Source organism: Amblyomma mixtum, chromosome 10 (assembly GCF_055824585.1).
Source record: "Amblyomma mixtum isolate Tamu chromosome 10, ASM5582458v1, whole genome shotgun sequence".
In the NCBI taxonomy this organism is placed as follows: domain Eukaryota; kingdom Metazoa; phylum Arthropoda; class Arachnida; order Ixodida; family Ixodidae; genus Amblyomma; species Amblyomma mixtum.
This window is the reverse complement of record NC_143021.1, coordinates 186630323-186637870: the sequence shown is the minus strand read 5'-3', so window position 1 is coordinate 186637870 and position 7548 is coordinate 186630323.

Below are 7548 nucleotides of genomic sequence, written 5' to 3'. Positions count from 1 at the left end.
CTTTGGCATTTCTTCCGCACCAGAGGTATTTCAACAGAGTATGAGCCAAGTCTTTGATGGCCTACCCGGCGTACTGGTATATATTGACGATATTTTAGTATGGGGTTCCAGTAGACAAGAACACGATGAGCGGTTGATAGCAGCGCTAAAAGCCGTCGAGAAAGCCGGCTTGACTTTCAACATCCAGAAGTGCAAGTTTAGGGTGAAAGAAGTCAGATTCCTTGGCGATATCATAGGCCGAACGGGCATATCGCCTGACCCCAAGCTGATCAAAAACTTGGTGAATATACCAACACCAACGTCCAAGAGTGACGTTCAGCGAATGCTGGGTGTACTTAATTACTTTGGTAAATTTGTCCCACGACTGTCCGAGCGAACAACGCTTCTACGTGAGCTTATCAAGACGCGCTCAGAATTCCAATGGACAGATAACCATGCGCAGGTGTGGAAAAAACTAACACAAATCCTGACCACCGCCCCCCTTCTTGCAATCTTTGATCCGCAACGAAAATCCAAGATTACCTGTGACGCATCAAAAGACGGCGTTGGTGCAGCATTACTGCAAGACTACAGTGGTGAGTGGAGGCCCGTAGCATACGCATCTCGTGTTTTAACGCAAGCCGAGAAGAATTATGCCCAAATTGAGAAGGAAGCACTTGGGATATGTTTTGGCTGCGAAAGGTTTCACGAGTTCGTGTACGGTAGAAACGTGCTTATCGAAACGGACCACAAACCGCTGGTAGCGATAGCACGGAAAGAAATTGCTGACATGCCACCACGAGTGCAACGATTCTTTTTGCGTTTGCTAAAGTACGACTTTGTTTTGCAGTACATTCCAGGAAAACATCTCGTTCTCGCTGACATGTTGTCACGGTCAACAAAGGATCAGGTCGAAGAAAAAGGTGGCACAACACACGACGTTGAGGTTCACGCCGTCCAGTCCTTGGGCTACATGGTCACCTCCGAAACGCTGCGGTCGCTACAGCTGGAAACTGCACGGGACTGCTACCTCCAGACTGTGATAGCATGCTTGGTGGACGGGCAGCCAGTGACAGGTGAACTCAAGCCATTTTCGCACGAACTCTCTGTCGTTAATGGAGTAGTGCTGAAAGGCACTAAAGTCGTCATACCGAAAAGTATGCGACGAATCATGTTGGAAAGAATTCATGCGGGCCACCTTGGGATGCAAAAATGTAAGGAGAGGGCTCGGAAACTTATTTTTTGGCCTGGTCTGAATGGCGACATCACTGCCCGTGTGGAAAGCTGTGCAACGTGCAGAAAATACGCGTACAGGCAGCCAGAAGAACCCTTGCTAATGCGACCCGTTCCAAAATGTGCTTGGTACAGGGTTGGAGTAGATATCTTTTCCTATGCGGGCAAGTCGTACGTGGTTGCGTATGATGCATTTTCAAATTTTCCCGAGGTTGCCACGCTCGACAACACAACTGCGGAAACCACGATCGCAGCCCTTAGCGCCATGTTCGCCCGGTATGGTATACCAGTGGAAGTATGCACGGATAACGGACCCCAGTTCTCGAGCCATGAATTTGCCACGTTTGCCAGAGCATATGACTTTCATCATATAACATCGAGCCCCCGTTATCCGCAGTCGAACGGCTTGGCGGAAAAAGGAGTGCAGATCGTGAAGAGGATCCTGAAAAAGACCCTCGACGCCCGGGAGGACTTCTGGCTTGGTCTTCTTGCATATCGCTCTACACCGCTGGAAGATGGGCATTCTCCGGGTGAGCTTCTTCAGCGAAGGCGACTTCGTTCTAACCTTCCCGACTTCGGCAGGGTGACTCGTACTACAGTAAGGAAACGCCACCAAGCCAGGGCTGGACAGCCTTTGGCAGCACTACACAGAGGCTCAACGGTGCGACTTCAGGATGCTGCTGGTTGGTCGCGTAAAGCGAAGGTCGTTGCTGAAACCGCTCCAAGATCCTACTTGGTACAAACCAAACATCAACGTATGCTGCGGCGGAACCGCCGGCATCTGCTTAGGACGGCGGAGCAGTACACCAGTGAAAGCGACGACGACACTTGTTCGGGTTCTCAGCCCCGTACACAGCAACCTACGACACCAGCTGAATCAGGTGTACAATCCTCTAGAGTGGCCTCTGCTACAAACGGTGAGGAATCTTCTCGACCAGCAAGTGGATACAATTCTCCGTCGAGCATCCCATCGTCGCCCACCGTGAGAAGATCCACTCGGACCTCCCGGCCCCCACAGAGGCTTCGCTATGACGAACACTTTAATCAAGTGCCCTAACTGTGACTGTTATATTGAAGTGTCTCATTTTGTTCTTTCCCGAGGGAGGATGTAACGGACACGTGTCGTGTTCGTATCAGTGCCGCGCATCAGTTATTGCATCGCGCCGATGCGGAACAGTAATGCGCAGTAGGTTACAGCGTCCCGCTCGGCTCGCCCAGAACGCCGGCACGCGTCCCGCTCGGCTGGCCCAGAACGCCGGCGCGCGTCCCGCTCGGCTGGCCCAGAACGCCGGCAAGCGTCGTGCCTATAAAAGCTGTGCCTTCAATAAACAGTGGTTCATTCTTGCACTGACCATGCTGCTGTAAGCGTCGTCCCTCCGGCTGGTTACAAAAAACACACATAACAAGAAAGAGACAAGACACACAAACCAGCCCTGAACTTTTAATTGATTTTTTACTTTTTATGTTTTCATTAGGAAGAAGCACGGAGTATATACACACGAAAAAACGTGCGCAATGTCAACAAACTCGTAGTACTGGTAAAAGGTAAAACCGCTTTAATTGCACTTGTGTATCCGCAGAACCGCTACCCACTATGTCGCATATTTATTTCTCGAAAAGATATGACATACGGCGTCATATGAAAGGCTTCAGCTACTTCCCTAGTGCGCTGGTCAGAGTGAACAAACAAATATGAAAGGCTTCAGCTACTTCCCTAGTGCGCTGGTCAGAGTGAACAAACAAATATGAAAGGCTTCAGCTACTTCCCTAGTGCGCTGGTCAGAGTGAACAAACAACACATCAGTGTCACCAAAAAAAGGCGTGCATTTGCACGTGGAACAGTGCTTCGCTAGGTTACTTTCTTTCTTCTGTAAAGAATTAGCGTGCCCCTTGATCCACACCTGAATGCAGCGACCAGTCTGGCCTGTGTAGGCAAGGTCACAGGACAGGTGGATTTGATATCCTATGCCAGTGTTATAGGGCACATATCTGGTTTCATGATTTATGTTGCAAGCATTTCTTCTGCGCCCCTCATGCCTTCTTTGAACCGCCGCTCCCACTCTTTCTAGTTTGTTAGGAGCAGAAAACAGAACTTTTACCCCATGCTTGCTCCTCACTAGGCATCACGTAACGATACCACTTTTTACGGGGTTTGAATGCAAGGACCTATATTTCAAAAGGGGCTTTTCACTCCTGGGGGAATACTGCGAACAGACGTGGTTGGGTTCGAAGGACATTTTTAAATCAAGAAATTGCAAAACTGTTTCTTGAGGGACTTCATGTGTGAACCTTAGTCCCGTCCCATTACGTGCGAAAACATCAAGAAAATTTGACAGAAATTCTGGATTCACGGACCTAGCTAGCACCAGGAAATCGTCAACGTGACGAAGAATGCGCATGCAACAACTGGACAAATCACTCTCAACTTTCATATCAACCCGGCAGAGATAAATTTTGCTTAGAACGGGAGCTATCTTGGCGCCTCTTCGCACACCTGATTTTTGCATATAAAGTCGGCCATCCCACTCAACAAACGTGTTACTCAGGTGCGTGGCCACGTTCCTGCGCTGCAAATAAGTGAAAGCTGTGGATGTCGTACTCTATTGAATTGTTTTCCTTAAGGGCTTTCTTCTCAAAAGATATTTTGCTATGTACTTCTTTAGCCTCAAAAGGCAGCCTAGACAGATAAGGTTATTGAGCCTCGCTTGTTTTCACTAGAAATTGTTTGCAAATCGTCCTTAAGTTAGTCCATGATCTTTGTAGCACAACCAATGTCAAGCCAAGTACAAATTTTGCATGTATTTCACGCGGAAAATTCTACCCTTGCAGAGGCTTCACATCACTTCACATCCTATCTAAACCGACGGTATTTTATACTTCATTAAGGCCGCGTTCCTGTTTCCTTTCTTCTGGCTATGTTCATCAAGCGTTTGAAATATAATTCTCATAATTATCATAATTGGCGAATTTAAGACAATGAATTGACATTGAAAACTGGCGACATTGAAAACGGAATGTGCTCATACTTGTATTATTCTCTCAAGACATTCGGTTTCTGATATGATAATAAATGCAGGACAATTTCCAGCCGCTTGACACTCCCGATAACAGCCTTGCACTTACAGCGATACTCACTAACATAGAGAACTTATTGTTGAGTAAAAAATCACATATTCTAACTCTCACCTAAGAGTGCTGCGAGTAAATAAACAGAACCTCAAAATGACACATCTCACAGAAGCAGATCAATGGTAAAGATTATTAACACTAGTTCAGCACACATGTTTTAGTTGCTATTACCCAGAGCCAGCCAGCAATGGGCAGTTGTAGGCTGAACATTTTTTAATCGAACTGGCTACATTACGAAATAAATGAGACATAAACAACTAAACCGTGGCACGCTAGCCCTATGTACTCGATTTTCCCTCGTCTAATGCCAACAGTAGCGAGCTTATTCCATCAAATTCACGAACACAGCTGCTCAATATCCTAAACGGTAGGCGCTTGGCTTGTTGGTTCATAATGCAAGGGTAAAAGCGTAGCGCCAAAATACGAGGACTCAGAAATACAGGCACAAACAGGGCTAACTTCCATCAAAGATCTATTACGCAAAGAAACGGTGGTTTACATACTGAACTGCCACACGTGCACCGTCAAACCATCCCCTAGCAAAGCGCATCATCAAGATATGCGACCTCGTTTCGCAAGAGCGCGATGGAAATTCTACTCATACTATTACGGGGGGGGGGGGTTAGCCCAGCGGCAGACTGTACAGGCCACAGTCAGAAGGCACACCGAGTTAAATCACTCCAGCACAAACTGCCACGTCCTCGTCGTCGTTCACTGCCGAACGTCCCAAAACAACGTCGTCTTCTCCTAGCAACAATGCACCGTAACACTACCCCCCCCTCCTCCGCCGGGCGGAAGGAAGCACAGTCCCTGGGTGTCCTAAGATGGTGGGTTTGGATGGTAGGGCTTAAGACGGGCGACGTGCACGAGCTGTGTGGAGGAGGCCGCACGAGGAGTGCGGGGTTGCAGGGGCGCGATCTCGTAGGTGACATCGCTCAGTTGCCGCAAGACGCGGTAAGGACCCACGTAACGAGGCAGCAACTTCTCACACAGGCCCACACGACGCGCAGGGAGCCAGAGGAGGACGACGGAGTCGGGAGGGTAATGGGCGTCACGGTGATGAAGGTCGTACCGTCGTTTTTGAGCGACTTGTGAAGCGTCGAGGCGATCTCGAGCGATTTGGCGGGCGGCGTCAGCTCAGGCAATGGCGTCACAAGCGTAACTGCTGGTACAAGGGTCGTGAGGCAGGAGGCTGTCGAAGGGTAGCAACGGGTCGCGGCCGAAGAGCAGGTAGAAAGGAGAGTAGCCGGTGGTATCGTGGCGTGTTGAATTGTAGGCGAACGTCACGAAAGGTAAACTGACGTCCCAGTCTCGATGGTGGTCTGAGACATACATAGACAGCATGTCCGTCAGGGTGCGGTTAAGACGCTCAGTAAGGCCGTTGGTCTGAGGATGGTAGGCCGTCGTGAACTTGTGGCGGGTAGAGCAGGAGCGCAGAAGGTCGTCGACCACTTTATAAAGAAAGCAGTAGCCGCGATCCGTAAGCAGTTGACGAGGAGCGCCATGAAGTAGGACGACGTCATGGAGAAGAAAGTCGGCTACATCGGAGGCACAGCTGGTAGGGATAGCGCGCGTGATAGCGTACCGGGTAGTGTAATCGGTCGCTACGGCAATCCACTTGTTCCCGGATGTTGATGGGGGGAAAGGACCAAGCAGGTCGAGACCAACACGGAAAAATGGGTCAGTCGGGATGTCGATGGGCTGAAGCTGGCCACTGGGTGGAAGTGGGGGCGTTTTCCGGCGCTGGCATTGATCACAAGCAGCAACATAACCGCGGACAGAGCGGTAAAGGCCAGGCCAGAAGAACCGCCTGCGCACGCTGTCGTACGTGCGTGAGACGCCTAGGTGCCCGGCAGTAGGAGCGTCATGAAGTTGGGCAAGTACTGTGGAGCGGAGATGGGTAGGAACGACGAGCAAGAGGTCGGAGCCATCTGGGTGCATATTGCGCCGGTACAAAATATCGTGATGCAGCACGAACATTCGTAGAGCAGGATCGGAAGGGTCGCTGCGGAGGCGGTCGACTATGAGGCGCAGAGTTGGATCACGGCGCTGCTCGTCACCAATGTTCAGAAAGTCTGATACGGACAGTACACAGTCGTCGGTATCACGGGTGTGGTAGTCAGGGGGATCGACAGGATGGCGGGACAGACAGTCAGCGTCTTGGTGCAGATGGCCGGACTTGTAGACAACATTAAATGTGTATTTTTGCAAACGCAAGGCCCAGCGACCCAGACGGCCTGTAGGGTCTTTAAGAGAGGACAGCCAACACAAAGCATGGTGATCCGTAACTACGCAGAAGGACCTTCCAAACAAATAAGGGCGGAATTTTGTTAACGCCCAAACAAGAGCAAGGCACTCCCGCTCCGTAATAGAGTAGTTACGTTCGGAAGGAGAGAGCAGGCGGCTGGCGTAAGCAATCACACGAAAGTGCTCGTGTTGCCGCTGCGCAAGAATGGCGCCAATACCATGGCCACTGGCGTCTGTGCGAAGTTCCGTAGGCGCAGATGGGTCGAAATGGGCCAACACAGGTGGAGCCGTGAGGGCCGCAACAAGTGCCGTGAAGGAGCGAGCTTGGTCAAGGCCCCAGGAGAAAGGGACATCCTTCTTCAGGAGGGTGGTAAGGGGACGGGCCGTGTCGGCGAAGTTCGGGATAAACCGGCGAAAATACGAGCAGAGCCCGAGGAAACTGAGCACATCGCTCGAGGAACGGGGAGTGGGGAACTCACGAACGGCACGAACTTTGTCAGGGTCGGGCTTTACACCAGACGCATCAACCAAGTGGCCGAGGACCTTAATTTGGCGCTGGCCAAAGGTGCACTTCTTGGAGTTCAGTTGGAGACCAGCGCGACGGAAGACCGCAAGGATAGTAGCAAGACGGCGTATGTGGCTTTCGAACGTTGAGGAGAAAACGACAACGTCATCTAGGTAGCACAAGCACGTTGTCCATTTGAAGCCACGCAGAAGCGAGTCCATCATGCACTCGAAGGTGGCAGGAGCGTTGCAGAGGCCGAAAGGCATAACTTTGAATTGGTACAGGCCATCGGGGGTGATAAAGGCAGTCTTCTCACGATCCCGTTCGTCAACAGCGATTTGCCAGTAGCCTGAACGGAGATCAATAGAAGAAAAGTAGCTGGCACCATGTAGACAGTCGAGGGCGTCATCAATTCTCGGAAGAGGATAGACGTCTTTCTTCGTTACTTGATTAAG